Here is an 18,804-nt window from a genome sequence, read left to right as displayed (position 1 = left end):
CAGGGGCCACAAGTGTCCAAACTACTATGGTCAGTGTTTTTATGGCTTGCAGGTCACACAGTCTAGCTATGGGCTTGACTGTACAAGTGCAAATTGCTAGTAGTAAATCAAAAAGTATCCCACGATGGGTCATTCTCTATGGAGCTATAAATGATCTGGGTAAGTCTTGTGTGTAATATGTAAGTGTCTGCTACAGCCTAGATTACCCCAGAATGTTAGATTGTATTAAAATAATTTCCAGGCATTAAAAACTCAAGGGGCTACAAGCAACTGATTACCATCATATCCCTTGTGGCACTATTTTACATACGTGGATCTACCCAGGGCCCCCTACTATTGCTTTCTTTTTAAGCTAAATGATCTTACGTTTTTTTGCATGGAATGGGTGGAGACTACACTGCATAACGAATTACGAGTTCAAAATGTATTCAACATTTGGGAATCTTTCATTCAAACCTTGCCCGTAGAAACTCAACAAGCTATAATGCAACACTTTCAACATCCTAAATGGTATTTACTCAGACTCCCTCCAATTGGCATTCCACGCCTCTCTTAGATTGAATTACACGTGTTAATCTAAAAACTGAGGCCTCCCCTTCTTCTCTTTGCAACTTACTAGTCAGACTGCCACCCATTCAAATATTTCTTAACCACTTGCTTACCAGGCCAATTCTGACACTTCTCACATGCATGTAAAAATCTATTTTTTTGCTAGAAAATTAATTGGAACACCCAAACATCACATATGTATATTTTTTTTAGCAGAGGCCCTATAGAATGTGCGCAGTTATTTATTTTTGTAATTTCACAATAAATAGAATATCCAATTTTTCTATAACAAATACAAGATAATGTTAGGCCAAGTAAATAGAAACCTAACTTGTCACGCTTTAAAATTGCGTCCACCTGTGGAATGGCGCCAAACTACAGTACTTAAAATTCTCCATAGGCTTGAACACCTTTGACAGGTTACCAGTTTAGAGATACATAGGAGGTCTTGTGCTAGAATTGTTGCTTTCACTCTGTTTGCAACAATACCTCACAAGTGTGGTGTGATCACCGTTTACATTAGCATACAGGACTTGCATTTGCACGGGGGGGGGGGGGCGCTTTATTTTTTTATTTTATACAAAAGATTTTTATTTATTTTTTACACTGTCTCTTTAATTTTTTTTTTTTGCATTAATTTTATTGCTATCATGAGGGATGAACAACATTCCTTGTGACAGCATTGTGACATGTCCTCTTTATGGAGAATCTGAGGTTTTAGATTCCATACCGCTGGCCTCCATTGCAACTGATCAGATACAGATTGGTCTGATCGCCTGCTTTCCTGGCCACTAACGACCAGGTAAACAAAGATCCAAAACCAGAAGTTACTAAATCTTCATCATTTCCAGGATCACAGAGAGGGATGAACATCATCTGTTCCACTCTGTGTGTTGCTGCCGGTTGCATAATTCCTGGGATCTGTGAAAGGCAGAAGCAGAAGGGGGCCCCCTCTTCCGCTACCCGTGGAAGCGTTCAAGTGGCTGTTCAGCCACTCAAATCACTTAGGCTTGATGGGGATATGGCCGTGGCAAACCGAAGGCATCATCCTGGTACAACCACTTCAACCTACGGACATCCTACGGTCGTGAAGTGGTTGATGTACACCACTGCACCCAACACTATGTCTCTCTCAACATACTGTATATGGTCTTCTTTTTTTTTTTTCTTTTTTTGAGAAAATGGCTCCCAGCCTTTCCTCTGATTATGACTTGGATACCTCTGTCCTGTTTCCTTCTAAAACAGCAACTTTTAGGGCACCAAATTACCAGCAACTAAATAGCTTAGACTTCATTCACTGTCTTGTGTGGCATTGTTCCTTTGTTGGCTCTGGTCGGTTTGCTAATAATCAAGATTCTACAGAATTCTGGCCATGATGTCATGGAAGCAATGTCCATAAGCTAAAATGAAGCTGTAGTTTAGCGATTCTGCTGTTGGCAACAAGTTACCAGTGTGATATATGCTGTAGAGCTCTGTGAAAAAAAAAAAGTATTAATAAACTTTGTGTTTTTATATTGATTAATATGGTCATGGTCCACCCTGGAAACCCGTAATGGTGAATTGCACTGCATTGCTTAGTTTCAAGTGCAATTATAAAGAAAGTCCTGCTGGCCATAGACACATTGTATTGTGTTTTTTTTTTTTTCTTTTTTTTTTTTTTTTTTTTTTAGTTTTGAAACTTGTATTGTTCCTGTGGCCAGCACAGGCGGGAGGAAACTGCTATTTGTGCCTCTCACAAAACAATTTTTAAGACCTTGACCAGGAGCAAGATATTTATTATATTACATGTCTTACCTGTGTCATATATTTCCTGTGTTTTACAGCCTATTTTCCTTATACCATTGTCATCTTCCTATTTTATGATTTGACAGTTTTTGTTTTTATTATGAATTGTCTTTATTCTCATTAATGGATGAGCACAAACAAATGCTTTTGGGCCTTGCCTGATCCTGACCTGTAAAATAAAACTCCACTAAGTGTTTTTTTCATTCATTGGGGTTTAAAGCCGGCCATGCACTGCTTGGATTTCAGGCGATTCCTGCTAAATCAGCTGAAATTTTAGCTGCAGGCAGCTCTGCTAGCACCACCTGGCTCGACAAACTTGGATTGAAAAAATGTCAGCTGAACAGTGACTGCATCCCATAGGATGCTGTCACTGCTTGGGTATTCAAGCAGCCGGAGGGGTTGCAGCTGTTTGAATGCAATAGCTGGCAGCGGAGATTCCTCCATCTGCACTTTTCAGCCCATGGCAACAATACAAATCTGACCGAGGTTCTAATCTTTCCCCTACACAACTCATGAAAACATTTTTATTTCTCTCTGTTGCTTTTGATTTTCCCTCACTTCCTGTCTAGCAACTGAAACTGTAGCAGAAGGGAAATCTCTATAAGGCTGGCCATACATGTTTTTTTGTTTTTCCCCCAGTCGGGAACAAATTCCTCCATTCACACAAGCCAAGTTAATGGAGAAATTCCTCACGCCGCACTGGCACATTGTATTTAGACAACGGCATGATCTGATCATTGGGAATTTTTCCAACATGTCCCTTTAAACAATGGCAAATGTTTTTTTTTTTTCTTGTTTTTTAAACTCTGCAAAGTAAAGGTATAATGTGCTAGTATAGTATTGCATACTAGCACATTATGAAATACTTAACTTAGAACTAAGCCCTGTACTGCTGCGCTGTCAGCTCTGACAGACGCTTCCAACTTCACCCGGTCTTCCTTTTCGGGTTTGCGTCCTCCGGCTGTCTGATTGGCCACACCGTGATGACGTCACTCCGGCGCATGCACACGAGAGTCACGGAGCTCTGAAGAGACAGCGCAGGTATATCGTCCCTTCAGAGCGCATTCGCCAGTGACATCACTGGCTGCATTAAATGCGGATATCTCCTAAACCGTGAAGGTTTAGGAGATATTCGTAGTACCTATAGGTAAGCCTTATTATAGGCTTTGGTCTATTTAAGCGGCCCCCTGACAGGAATTTTTGCCAGTCGACTGAGAGGAGTTATCGCAAAAAGCTTCCCTCCCAACTACCCCCAGTCGCATGTGGGTCGCTTTGGTCAAGTTATCAAAGGGGATATGTGAGAATATGTTTAAAAAGAGATGGTCAGCCCGAGTCTTAGTGGCTGGGTTGAGCTTTGGTGAATGCTGGATGATTTTGGTTTATAAAATGATTTAAGTAAATAAAGTTTAATCCTGATTTAAGCCAATAAACCAGGCTGCGGCCTATTTCCAAATGTTATGTGTGGAGTGTTTTTCTTGATAAGTTATGTATGTTTTCAGGTTTGGCCTGGCGTCTGCGGTCCCATAAGGATATCATTTAGTGTCACTTTAAAGATATTATGTATATCATTTGTGCAATGCCAAATATTAGAGTCCAGTATTTGCCTAATTGTATATTTAATAGAAAAGGACCTGCTATGTTCTTTTGAAGCTGCTTTAAATGCAGAAATCTGCTTTGCAGAATTTCACACCAGAATTTAGGAAAATGGTGTTTTCACTTGTGTGTACACAGTGGCAGGGAAGGGTATTATCACATGACCGCATCAAATAATCATCTCTTTGTAGCTTGTTTCCACAGCAAACTAGGCCTTAAATCTGTAACCAACTATAACACCTAGAAAAGAATGTTTAAGATAAATAATAAAATCCATTATTGATCAAATATTTGGCTACTTTGCAAGCGATAGGAATTGCATAGTTGCTACAATATATATTTGTATTTATTTATTGCAGGTATTTGTAAAGCGCTGTCTATTTACTCAGAGCTTTACGTGCTGTACATATTTCATTTCTATTTTTCTTTATGTGGTTTTTCTGAAGTTGTGGACTAAGAATGCTTTGTCCTCTGTCCTGGAAATATGTCCATTTGCCCACATTTTTATGGTGTGAGGCTCTATACAGGGTCAAATATGCAAGATACATGTTAGGTCTGCTGAGGGCTGCATCCACTTGGTTGTAAAAAATATTAAATGGCTGAGCAAATGTATCTGAAGGCTGCCACTTTTATCTTTGAGAAAAGAACCAAAACATTTGTGAAGGATTCCAATTATTTATACTGACCAAGACCTAAAAAGGTTTAATGGAGCTGTATGCAGGCCACAAAATGTATGATGCGCATGCTCGAAAACATAGGTTACCAGCATACTGAGAAATATCCAACACCCGCTTCTACTAAAATCCATCTGATTGTTGGCTCGCTGGAAAGGCCGATGGGTTTTGTGGCTTATTTCTCCCTTTATTCAGAGTATAGCATTTAAAGTCTTCTGTGGATATCCTACTGAAATCTGTTTGTGGACAGTTAACGACTTTGTCGTTTTCTGTTAAAAATTGTGTTTGTCTGTAATGAGCCATTTTGTGGTTTTTATATATTCCAGAATCATGTAGAATGCTAGGATTTTTCTTCTTTTTAAATTTGTTTTTGTATTCCGATGACGCAAACATGTTAAGTAGTAACTGGATGGCCGTATTTGTAATAGTAAGGGAATATGGCTGTCCAGGCATCTTGGGATAAAAGGGTTAATTCTCCCCGAATTACCTCTGTAAGACTGCACAGACTGAGCTGTCTTTCCTCCTGTAGCAGACCTGCCATTGAGGCATTAAAAAAGCTGTAATTTCCTGTTGAGCGCCCCCCTCCCTCCCATGTCTGTGGTGCTTTAAGCTTTGTGTCCTATGGATTGTGGCTGCGTGCTAACAAATCTCTATTGTCCAGAGCATGGAGGGCTGGCGGGGTCTGAAGAATTGCTGTCTGGTTTCTATTCAAATCCAGGTAGCTGTATCTATGAAAGAGACTGTTCCAGTGGCTACGTGAGGGACTTGGCAAAGGACTATAGGGTACAGCCAGACTGCACTGAGCACATTTGCAAAAAAAAAAAAAAAAAAAACCTGCCCGTCGCTACAACTGCATTATGAGGCAGCAGGGCTCGCAGGCCACAATTTGCAGTACACAGTACTAAATACAGCATCTAGGGATACGCATTATTGATACAAGGAGGGGAATAATACAGCACCTGCATTACATAGACATTGTGCAGAATCCTTATTTGAACCCAGTGGCTTGTTTACACTTGAAGAGCTGAAATCCAGACGATTTACATTCAATGCAGCCAATGTAAACCACAAACACGCAAGCAAAAAAATCAAATAAAATAACAGCATACATAAATGATCAAGTTTAAAGAAAACTAATAAGCAAGGTCTAAAAATGTATTTTGCAATGGCTAAAATATTGAGTGTCCTATACTATGTCTACTAACATACGTGTGTGTGTGTGTGTGTATATATATATATAATTATCTGTGAGCATAATATATTTTTATGCACATTACAGACTTTGCCATTGATCACGGTCTGCATATGTTATATGGTTACGATAATGATTGAATTCTATACTGTGTCTTCTAGGATGGATATATATATATATATATATATATATATATATATATATATATATATATATTATTTTATTTCTATAGATCTGTGTGCATAATATATACAGTCTGCCAATGACCACTGTTTACATATGATGTTTGACTCAAATGTTATATCTAAAATTAGTGTGTGCACAGGATGTATACAATAATATATATTATGTAGTGTAGTATTTAATGTATTCATATGTCTAGACTGCATCGCAGCAGAAGCCCAGCAGAGGGAATGCTCGTGAGCTTTGCAGACGTCCGATTGTAAGCTTTTTTTTTTTTTTTTTTTTTTTTTTAATCACACACCTTCCCACATCCAGCTCTAGTACATGCTGTGATTTCTACGCATGCATTTGCCCCATGTCCTCAACTGCTTCCCTGCCAGACGCTCATGTGACATCCTGCAGCTGGTGCAGTCGACCACAGGAGTCTAGATTTAAAAGCAAAGCCCTGTCCCCTACAGCTCTGGCAGATTGTATAGCTAATCCTGGAAGTTTGAGGTGCAGTCCTCTCAGGTCACCTTTTTAGCAGGTATGATGGCTTACCTGTTGATTGGTCAGACCAAAAATCAGCAGCTATTCAGCAGCCTATTTAAAAAAGCATCAGAGTTGAGGAATCTGCAGCATTGCCCTCTGTGTTGTGTAGACTCTTAAAGCCAGACGTACACTCCTGCAGCCGTGTGTGTGGATCATTGTAGACAAAAGCAGGCGCGACTGGAGGGGAGGAGGATAGAAGGGGGGGCAGTGGGCAGGTTTGGGAACATTTCCTGTCACTTAGCACATTCCTCTTCACTTCGTCTGGGGGAAATTTGGGCGAGGGGGCATTACGCTCTGTATTACTTACTCATTGTGGGATTTTAGTTTTTGCATTGGTTGCTGATTTGCTTTCTTTTGTCTGCTGTGATTACGCTTACTTTCCTGGGTTCACAAGCAGCTAAGCAGATTAACTCTTCTTCTGCCAAGTAGGATCGGTGGATAGAGTGTGCCATTAATGGCAGCAGCTGCTGGCAACATTTTTCAGATGTTTTTCGGAAAGCAACAGTTCAAGTGAGGTTGGCTGTGTAAGGTCACATTCTGTCAGGCATTACTAAGCAAAACTCGGGCAGTAAGGTACAGCACACAATAAGAAAAACTAATAAAATGCATTTAGTAAAGCGCCACACTGGAAAGAGCAGTCGTCATGTTCAAGGTGCAGTAACCCAAAGCAACTGGCCAGACCCCTTATATTCAAACTAAGATCAATGAAAGATGGTTGGATGACTGGCAGGCTTTTTGGTTGGTAAAGGGCCCCTCCCTCCCAAAAAAAACTTTTAAACCAAAGGGGGGTTAATGGTATATTTTTTAATTAGTTATTAGTTTTGTAAGTGTTTAACGTTCCCTACGTTTTCAAAGTAAACTTTCCCTGTCTTGCTTTGCAGATGTAATGGCCTTTTAACAATACGTAGAGAGTTTACAGTAACCTAGAGGAACAATCCAGAAAGTTTTTCTCTTTCCCCCCCCCCCCTTCATTGTGTTGATTGTCCTCACATTGACCATGCACATGTCCGATATCTTGCAAATTAGCTTTAGACTTGGAAAAAGGATGTCTGGGCCAAGTATGGACCATGGTCAAGGCCAAAAGATAATCAGCTCAGCTAATGGCTAGGGTTGGAAGATGTGGATGTGTAAATGTCCCGCTGATGTGTATTTTAGCCTCCAATCCTCAATCTTATCTCCATCCATGACAAATTCCCATTTTGTACTTATTCCACCATCACCTTGGATTGACTACCCCTCTCTCTCCTCCATCAGGTGGTCTATGGGCAAGCCATATTTAAGCCTGGTGTACTAATCTGCTTGCTATTGGGTTGATTTTCCACATTATTGTTGGCAATAAGGAAAACCTTATTTAACTGTTTTTTTTATTGCATTTTTTTTTTGTAAACGCAATTATTTACTTTTCTGTTTAGGGTATATTACTTAAAATACCCATCATTGTTAACTTTCAGCCGATTAAAAACCTAAATTTCTCAGAAATCTAGAAAGTCACAGCTTCTTTTTCTGGTAGTAGACATCAGGCATAGGAGAGGTTAAACTAATTGCAGCTATATTTTGTCTCTTGTACAAAAGCCACATGACCCCTGTGTGCACACCTATCAGGACACAAACTGCTGGGATTGAGTTGGTTTGGCTTTGTCCCCGTCCCCCTGTCTGGCTCAGTCCCTCCCTGTCTAGTATAACCAGCCCTGCGGCTAGCAGAGTATTTGGTTACATCTTTCAGGACTCTTACCAAGCTTAGCTTTGTGTTCTTTAAAACTTGAAATGTCCATAAAGATTCATGCCATTTCATGAAATCTTACATATAGTAAGAAAAGGAAATCTTGACTAGAATAAATAATTGAGTGTTAGCTGTGTATCCCTGCAGAATATACATACAGGATCACAGATGGCATTAGAAGAACAAAGAAAGCAAGTGCAGTTAAGCAAACAGTTCATTTTTTCCACAGTTTCCAACTTGCTGACTCTTAATGTAGTTAACACAGCAGAAAAAGAGAAATACTCACCCAGCAGGAAAGGGAATCCCCAGCAGGCTATTTCACATGAAGATGCAGGGTCTTCCACCGGTGTGGTGAATGAAGCCTCGGCAGCAGATGTCTTTCCTGGGGTGTGCTGTAATGAATTAACCGGTAGAAGAACACACTCAGACCTTTTGGAATGTCTGCTAACTGCACTATCTTCTCCCCTATCTTCTGCACTTGCTTTGAACTATATATGACCAGTTTGATGGACAGGAGCAAATGCAGTCATGTGCAGAACTGGAAAGCCAGCTATTTGTTGGAGTAGTCCTAGATGGGGATTGCAGCCTTCTCATTGGCTACCCATTCCTCTTGTTATTCTTACCCCCATCTCATCATTTATTCCCGTTGCTGAAACATGACCCATTCAGAGGCTGCAGCTTACTGCTTGGGCTGTTTGGGTGTCTGCTTAGACTCCAGTTACAGCCTTAATTAAGAAGTATTGCTTCCTGTTGCAGGTTTATCTAGCCAGACATGACACCTGTACAAGAAAAAAAGGGGGTTAACCTTTCTGCTGCCAGAAGTCACAATAGCTGTAATTAGAAAAAAAAATTGCTTGTATTCTGTATACATCCTGTGTGCAGATTAACATACAAAATCAAAATGATCATTACAGTGATGATGGTGTCTGTGAAAGAATCTGTTCGGCTGTGCATCATTGCAGCCAGTCTGCCTTTTAAAGGAGATGATCTTCGAACTGGGTGATCAAAGTGATTGCACCAATTATGTCATTAAAGCTGTGCAGAGGAATCTGTAAGCATGGAGAAGACACTGTTATCACATACAGTAACTCTATGTGGCTTGTGGGATTTTAATGTTATCAGCTTGGTTTGTTGCCATTGATAGCTCAAAAAGATTGCAACTTATGTTAATATTTATGGATATATTAATAAATGTACTTAAAGCACCTATGGATTTTACTGTATATTTTCATGTTGCTAATTGAGTTTTTTCCTCTTCCGTAAATTTCTATGATGAAAACCTTAAAATATATTAAACAAAAAGAATACAAAGGCATCACACAAATCCACTTGTCCAAGTAAATTTTTGTTGCTCTCATCTTAAAATTGAATACATCTTAATATTGTAATAGTAAATATGCATTTTTTTTCAGTTTTTTATTTATTTTTTGGTCAGTTGCTGTAACCCCCACATTACTTTCCTTGGAGCTGCCAAGGTTGAGAAAATATCAAATTTACATCCAGACTGTGCATTGGAGCAAGCCTGCACAACCACAATACGTACACAGCAAATGGCAATACATCACGTTCCTCCATGTCATTACGTGCACAGCGTGTATTTCAGTGGCTGTTTGAGCGATATTCTGTTCAGGCACTCAGTAATGGTTGTACTTGCGTTTGGTTTTTAAGTCATAATAGTCCTATTATTTTTTTACCCTAATGAATTCACTGCATTAATGTAAAAAATGTTCCAGCAACAGTATGCCCTTCCATCTTCTCCCCCCAAATACTTACCTCGCTTAATCCAGCCCCGTGCCAGGCTCTAGTAGCTCGTTTAGGCTCTAGTAGCTCGTTTAGGCTCTAGTAGCTCGTTTAGGCTCTAGTAGCTCGTTTAGGCTCTAGTAGCTCGTTCAGGCTCTAGTAGCTCTTAGCATTCACAGGACATAGAGGCAGCATCAGGAGCGAGCTTGCATGTCTACCCCCATAGCAAGCAGCTTGCAATGCGGGCACAAACTATTCTAGATGAACCAAAAACTCTGCACACTATGTACCCTTTCTAGCAAACTTGGCAATGAAAACAGGGATTTTTAGTTTATTCCATAAATTGCCGCCATATTATGTACCAGATCCTAATATAAATAAATAAAAAGAAAAAGCAAACTTTACTGGTGCCAGGGGAACACAATTATATGTAAAATCTTTATCCAATTTTATTAGCTAATTAAAACGCACACAAATTAAAATAAAGAAGGGAAACAAATCCCAGGCATTTGGTCATATCTTTTATAATTCTTTGTATACAGATACATACTCTACATGGTTATACATAACTCCTTTGTCTGAAAAGTCCAAGAGGTCAACTCATTGGTGTATAGTGCTTCTTCAGAACATTTTTTGGAGCCAGGAGAGAGCAACTTCACATTCCACTTCAGGGTAACAGCTGGGGGTAGCAATTAATGGAAGCCATTGGCTGCTTCAAGCTAAATAGATGTATCAATATAATACAGCACATAGCCCATGGGGCCACATAGCAGCTTGTGCGATATACGTGAGGCGGAAAAGAAAAAAAAACAAAACCAATCGTATACCTATGATGGCAAGGACTGAAAATATAATTCCTGTTAAAAAACTCAATTGTTATCCATAGAAACATCTGGATATTACATCCAAGGTGAGTAATGTGCAGTAAATAAGTGCCCAAAAAAGAGTAGCCACTAGGCGGACCCTGCTCACAATGAATCATCTAAGGCAGTGGTTCTCAACCCTGTCCTCGGGGCCCACTAACAGGCCAGGTTTTATGTATTACCTTGGGGAGATGCAGACTAGAATACTGCAATCACTGAGCAGCAAATTATGTCACCTGTGATGTATTTAAGCTATCTTGCAAACCTGGACTGTTAGTGGGCCCTAAGGACAGGGTTGATGACCACTGATCTAAGGTATACCTAGTGCTTTAAACACCACATGCCTGAGCTTTAAGATTGTACCATATACTCCCATAAGGGGTCAGTCCCCACAACTCGTAGGCTATGGCATAAAACATCAACACAAGGGGAAAAAAAGGACTACTTAAGACAGACTGACCCCTGGGTGATAACACTCCAGCAGGTTAGCTATAATGTATATGTCATAATACCTGCTAAAGGGTTCTCCACTAACATAAGTAAAGTAAATTGTATGCTTCTCAGAAAAGCCAATTATGGTAATAATTCCCCAGTATGGAGCCCTGGCTTCCAATCTTGACCACCAGCCCCCTGTGAAAAATCAGAGCTGCCTGATCAAGCCATGCCATACCACTGTCGAGCAAAATCTGCTGCATCTAGCCAAAATCATATCTCACTTGCTGTAAGAACCTGGTGCCATTAAGTCAGAGCTGGATTATAGAAGCCCCCAAAAGCTTCCCCCTTATACAGGATCTAACAAATGGTGCCAAGCCAGGGCAGATGCCATGGCCACATCAGAAATCATGGCCGTTTGTCATTCCTCAGTGTCATCACCTCCAGCCACCCATGTGCACTGAATAGTGACGGTTGAGGATGGAGCCAGCTCTGCAGATGCTCATCCTGCCCCCTGGATGGCCAGGCCACCTCCAAGGGCTAACCATTGGTGGTGTTGCTCTCACTCTGATCGCGGCGATACCGCACATGTGTGATTTGAACACTGTTTACATATGCAGGCGCAACTTCCGTATGCATTTTCTTTGCACAAGCTCACTTTAAAAATGTATTTATTTTTAGATTATTAAATTGTGTTAAAAAAAAAAAAAACACTTTTACTGCTGTCACAAGGAATGTAAACCCAGGTACTGTTTATGGAGGGATCGGGGGGGGTGGGGGTTAAAAGACCTCCAACCCCTCCTTTTGCACTTCAAAGTATACTGTATATTTTTTTTAAATCCAGCGCCATTGGCAGCAGAGTAAACAGGAAGTGATGTCGCTTCCATGTTTACATTCAGGAGACTGGAGCAAAGCCATTTCCTTCTTCATGCCAGACTGTCTCTAGCCGCCGGAAGTGGCAGATCGGGTCTCCCGGTCTGACGGGAGGTCCGATCAGAGCGGCAGGAGGGGGGGGAGATGTAACATGCATGTTTTTCCCCTTAAAATCGTGGGTGCAAGTTATACACCTATCCCCCACTGATTGTGAGCTTCTCGGCGGCTTTTGGAAAGCCGAAAGCTGCAGAGAATGGCCGAAAGCCGCCGAGAACGGGTTGAGAGCTACCGAGCGCCGCAGAGATACACAGGACATCCACTCTGTATCTCAGCTGCGCCATTTTTAAACAACAAGCTGCAACGACACTGACAAGGCTGCAATACAAGGCTGCAGACGGACACTGATAAGGCTGCAATGCAAGGCTGCAAATGACACTGATAAGGTTGCATTGATGGGCATTTAAATGTAAGTTTTTTTTCCTTTAAAATTCCCTCCTAAACTTGGGGTGTGTGTTATACACCGGCACGTGTTATACGCCGATAAATACGGTATCTATAAATGTGGGCAATTATTACACCAACTTGCCGCATTTTTCGTCACCTGTACCATGAAAAACCCTGTTCTGTGGTACCTCTTAAAAAGAAAAAGGAAGGGTTTCCCACAAAATTTTGTCACAAAGGCTACAAAGGGGGGAGGGGGAATCCACATTTCTTAGGAATGAGGAAATGCAGGCCATGAAGTGGTGGAGATTCACAGAACACACAGCCCCATTATAAAGCCTGAATGTGTCCACTTTTATAATCCATTCATGAGGGGTGGAATTAAACAACCAGATGCTACAACCATATTTATCAACCCGAAAGTCCCATTACTGGTATAAAAAAGGTAAATTTTATCTTTCATATGGCCATGTATAATTTGCATGTCTGCTATCAAAAGTCAACAGAAAGCCAACCCAGCACCTACCACAAATATATTGAAGATTTTGTCAAAATTGCCCTGATTTATGAGAAAGGGCCGCCACAGGAAGCATTCGCTCTGATAGTGTGAGTCGACTTCATGAGCAACATTTTGCCCATAACATTCCCCCTACGGAATTAGGAAGAAAGCTCCAAAAGAAATGTGTATGCAGCAGAGGAGGAGTTGGAAGAGACACTAGTTATCATTGTCCCCAGTGTCCCTCCCCACCTAGTCTATGCATCAGAGAATGCTTTAGAAGTTGTGACACACCCATAGGATATTAGTTCCCCTTAATTTTTAAGACTGCCATTTCCCCATTTCAAATACCTGTGTGGATCATTTGCCTGCTACCACGTTTCTACCTTCCATGTTAACTGACCCTGGCCTGTTTACCGACAATGCCTTTACCTGCCGGTTTAAACGTTTCTGACTTCCACATGCACCGACCTTGGCCTTTTAATCGACCATGTTTTTTGCCTTCCATTTGGACTGATCTTTTTTCCCCTTCTACTTTAGTACATAGGGGTCTCACATATTTAGATAGTGTTCTAAGTAGAGGAAAATATTTTTTTGGGGTTTTCTGTGTTCCCAGAACAGGGTCTGGAGGCTTCAACGAGATTTGGGTGGGAGAAGCCCCTGCCCCTGTCTCCATTCTTTCCTGGCAGAGGCCCTAAACTTGATGGTCCTTCTTGCTGCCTGGACCAATACTTTGACTGTACTGATCATATCTCTGCCTGCTGCCTCTGACTATGGACAGTATTTCTGTCTGGACAATTCCTTTTGCTGCTCCTGACCACATCTCTGTCTGCTACCTGGACCAATCCTTTTGCTGTGCTGACAGTATATCTACCTGCTGCCTGTACTGACTGTTAATATTAGGACACTTACCTTACGGCTTTGCACTGAGCTTTGTGAATGGCCCGGCAGTGGGGGGGGGGCTGACTTTCGGAGGGACCACACCATGGCGAGGTCCCTCGGAAGTGGGGATGGATATATATCAAAAACAGATACCCGCCCCCCCCCCCCCCCGGCAACTGAGGAAGGAAGGAAGCAAGAAAACAAGTGGAGCTTCACCTTTTGGGTGGTGCACTGCTTTAAGGAACTTAGTCAGGTGATAGCTTGACTGTTCCTAATTTTTACAGACAGGTTACTGACTGGAAGTATTCCAGCTAATAGGAGAAAATCCAACATGGTACCAATATTTAAAAAGGGGCTGATCTATATCCCTGGAAACTACAATCCAGTGAGCCTAACATCAATAGTCTGTAAGCTGCTGGAGGGTATAAGGGACTATATTCAAGATTTTAGTAATGAAAACAATATCCTTAGCTTTGGCATTGGCTTCATGAAGAATCGTTCTTGCCAGACCAATCTATTGTCATTCTATGAGGAAGTGAGCTACCATCTAGTTGAAGGTAGGCCTGTGTATGTGGTATATCTGGATTTTGCTAAGGCATTTCATACAGTTCCCTACACATATTTACTTTACAAACTGAGGTCTGTTGGTATGGATCATCAAAAAAACTTACAAGAAGAACCAAGTAAAATAATGGGTTGAGCAACTACATGGCAAATGAGGTTTAGCCCATGTTCACATCGGGCCAATTTGACATGTGATTTGACGTTTCAAATCACATGCCAAACCGGCGGCTATTACCCACATTGGCACCGTCTGAATCGGTGCGATGTCGATTCGCTGCTACTTTTGGTGACTTCAGGGGACAATTTGTATAGATAGCTGTGCAGATGCCTGTCACATTGCCCCTGAAGTTGGATTGCATTGCCTGTTTCAAATCGTGCGAGCTCAGCTGAACTCACACAATTTCTAACCCGCAGTCAGTGTGAACCTAGGCTAAATGTTGAAAAATGTAAGCATTACCAAAGAACAAGAACCTTATTGTATTGGACTCTACTGGTACCAAGAGAGGAACAGTCACACATTGTATAGTATAAAATAAGTGTTTACAAAAAAACTTTACAAAAAAAGTATGTAGTTTCTCATTGGACAACATTCGCCATATAATAGAACACCCACAATACGGCTTTGCTATATGGTCCAAGAGGGCGACATGTTTTGCATTTAGTTGCTTCCTCAGGACCTCAATAGCAAAGATATTTGGCTTAGCCAAGAGGGATGGTACAATAATCAGTACATTTGCTTATAAAAAGTAAAAAAGTACTGCGCCACCCAACAAACTTGGTAAAGCTGCTACCACTACAATTAGACACATTGTGTGACGTGAATGCGGAATAAAGTGCAGTATTAAATGTAAATGCTTGTGCAAATATTAAACAATTTAAAGTGACAGTGCAATATTTTGATAGCAGCCAGTGATTGGCACCTGCAACATAATTAAAAATGATATATTGTTCAAAACAATTATATAAATCATGGTGTCCATCAGACTGAAACTAGAAAAGCTTGAGTAGATCCAAACAGATGTGGAAACTTGAAGTGAAAAAAGTTCATAAACGGAGGAAGGTGACTATTCTGCCTCTATGAAGGAGAGCCCCATAAAGAGAGTATGCTATGCTCCTCAGGAAGGAAACCGCCATGGATGGAGTTCACCATCCAATGTTCAACTACCACTAGCCAAAGTAATGAGGTACTCTTACCAAATGGTGTGGTCCCCCTGCCAACAGCAAGGAGCCAAACGAGCAGAACTAGAAAGACTTGGACTTCACAGGAGCCGGCATACAGAATGCACTATAACAACACAGATCCAGCATCCAGAGAGTCTTAAGCTCCACTGATCAGAAGAGGGGTCATAGAAGAAATTGCCTAAAATCATAAAATCCTTAACCAAAATGTATTGAATAAAGTATTGCACTTACATTGATGTAGACAAATACAGGCACTGTTATAGTTTGATCACAGGGAATGAAGTTGAATGCAGTATCATGGAGCCAGCACAGTACGCCCTGATGCATTTCATCTACCAAGACCCCAAATGACATATTGGTAGACGAAACACATCAGGACCTACTGTGCTGGCTCCATGGTACTGTGTTCTACTTCATTCCCTGCAAACACATTATATACAGTGCCTATATTTGTCTACATTGATGTAAGTGCAATACTTCAATACATTTTAGTCATGGATTTTATGCTATATGGTAATTTCTTTCCTCTATGACCCCTCTTATGATTGGTGGAGCCTAAGATTCTCTAGATGCTTGACATGTGGTGTTGCACTTTCTGTATGCTGGTTCCTGTGAAGTCCAAGTCTTTCAAGTTCTGCTTGTTTGGCTCCTTGTTGGCAGGGGGCCCACACCATTTAGTAAGAGTACCCGCTTTGGTGGTGGTTGCATATTGGATGGCAAACTATTTCCAAGGCTGTTTCCTTCTCAGGGAGCACAGTATACTTTGTGGGGGCTCTCCTTCATAGAGGCAGAATCTTCATCCTTCACAGTCAGGGCCATCTTTAATATTGATTGGACCCTGGGCAAAGATTTTAATTGGGCCCCCCCGCTAGACTCAAAATTGGTTTACGGCAGCAGATCAGGCAGTGATTGTGATTGGCTGCCAGAGATTACAACACATCATTACAGCTCACAGATTAGTTGCTAGAAGTTACAGAACATAATTACTGCTCACTAATTGTATTCTAGAGGTTACTGCATATCATTATTGCTCACTGATTCGTTTCTAGAGGTTACTACACATCAGTGCAAATTACAGTGCTGGACTGAGGTGGGTGCCAGACTGAGGTGGGTGCCGGACTGAGGTGGGTTCAAAGCTCTCCTCCCACCCAGATTCCAGGACAGAGCTCCTCTCCAAGGCTGTCCTCCCACAAAGCCCCCCCCCCCCATTCCAGTACAGAGTTTTCCTCTGTCCCAAGTGCTACTCACAGGCACAGCATGTTGTCCTCTGATGTCGTGCAGCGTGCCAGTCCTAGAAGCAGCTTCCTCTGTGTGGAGACCCCGCCCCCTTCCTCCTCTTCTCTCATAGAGCAATGTTTATACCCGAGGGATGAGAGAGAGGAGCGCGTGTGTATTTCAAAGTGACAGTACTGAGGAGCCAGCATGCGACCAGCAACAGAGGTGGCCGAACTCCGGCGGGCAGCGCAGGGCCCCCCAACAATGACAGGGCCCTGGGCAGATGCCCCTTTTGCCCCGCGGTAAAGACGGCCCTGCTCAGTTTATGAACTTTTTCACTTCAAGTTTCCCACATCTGTTTGGACCTACTCTTGTTTTTTTTCTAGTTTGTTTGATGGACACCATGATGTATCACTGTTTTGTACAATATATTATTATTTTTTATGTTGCAGGTGCCAATCACCGGCTATCATAATATTGCACTGTCAGTTTAATTGTATATTTGCACAAACATTTACATTTAATATTTGCATTTAACAAATTAACTAGGTAACATGCTGTGTCTACTCTACTGCATTCATGTGCATATCACCGCATATTCCTTGTTAACAAAAGGCTTCTGTCTTGCCACTCTGATGGTGGGTCAATGAAAATTGTTCAGGATGCAAAGAAAAACCCACAAATAACTTCAGGTGAAATACGGGACTCTGTGAAAACCTGTGGTGTGGCTGTTTCAAGATGCACAATAAGGTAGCACTTGAAGAGAGATGGGCTGCATGGTCGAGTGACCAGAAGAAAGCCATTACTATGCAAATGCCACAAAAGTATCCCGCTTACAATATGTCAAACAGCACAGAGACAAGCCTCAAACCTTCTGCCACAAAGTCATGTGGAGTGATGAGACCAAAATTTAGCTTTTTGGCCACAACCATAAACGCTTCATTTGGAGAGTCAACAAGGCCTGTGATAAAAGGTACACCATTGCTACTGTGAAACACCAAGGTGGATCGCTGATGTTTTGCAGATGTGTGAGCTACAAAGGCGCATGAAATTTGGTCAAAATTGATGGCAAGATGAATGCAGTATGTTATCAAAAAATATTGGAGGAACATTTGCATTCGTCAGCCAGGAAGCTGCACATGGGACGTACTTGGACATTCCAACATGACAATCCAAAACACAAGGCCAAGTCGACTTGTCATTGGCTACAGCAGAATAAAGGTTCTGGAGTGGCCGTCTCAGTCTCCTGACCTTGATATCATTGAGCCGCTCTGGGGAGATCTCAAACATGCAGTTCATGCAACTCACAGCCCAAGAATTTTACAGGAATGAAAAGGAGGGGCACAATTAGGGCCCCATAGAACTTGAGAATTGGTCACCCACCTCGTATTGGTATAAGAAACACTAGTTATTAGCTATTGTGCAGGTTAAATGGTTAAGGTTACTGTCTGTTTAAGAAATAAGATTGAAGATTCCAGGATCCAATGGGAATCATTGGAATTTTCTGGAAAACCAGGATAGGTTATTTAAGGACTTCTGCTGTGGGGTTTATTCCTTTACCCCCAGGACCAGAGCAGCAGCACAAGAGCTCCTTTTTCCTTGAGCAATAGCACTGAGTCTTATCTGTGGAATGGAAGCCCTGGTAAGGCAGTTCTTAGAAAGTGACAGAGGGGAAGAATGGCTGCACCGTTGCCTGCCGTTAGCTGAAGATACTGGGGTAGAGCAACCCCAGAGTGCAGGGAGGTGGCAATGAGGCAGATTTGTCACGGGTGCCATGGAGAAGCTTGGGCCAGCAGGAGGAAGAGCTCACCGTTTGACAGACCACACCACTGCATTCCATCAGAGAGACTGAGCCCAGCATTGGAGGAAGCAGAGGAGGCACTGCGGAT

General features: G+C 41.7%; 1 long non-coding RNA gene across 2 annotated transcripts in view; it reads right to left on the bottom strand.

Moving 5' to 3' along the window:
* The window catches only part of LOC143978289 (uncharacterized), a 59,111-nt gene extending 50,267 nt beyond the window's left edge, over window positions 1-8,844 (bottom strand). The window contains exon 1 of one of the 2 annotated variants that reach the window (XR_013273920.1): window positions 8,514-8,844. This is a non-coding gene — a long non-coding RNA (uncharacterized LOC143978289). Of the gene's footprint in view, window positions 1-6,516; window positions 7,214-8,513 lie in introns of those variants that run through there. The other variant, XR_013273921.1, reaches the window with a different exon arrangement.
* Between the last annotated feature and the right edge of the window lie 9,960 nt (window positions 8,845-18,804).

Source organism: Lithobates pipiens, unplaced genomic scaffold, assembly GCF_037356315.1.
Source record: "Lithobates pipiens isolate NorthernLeopardFrog02 unplaced genomic scaffold, aLitPip1_a1.2 Scaffold_1, whole genome shotgun sequence".
In the NCBI taxonomy this organism is placed as follows: Eukaryota; Metazoa; Chordata; class Amphibia; order Anura; family Ranidae; genus Lithobates; species Lithobates pipiens.
The sequence above is the reverse complement of the archived record's forward strand: the minus strand, read 5'-3'. Positions and strand labels throughout refer to the sequence as shown.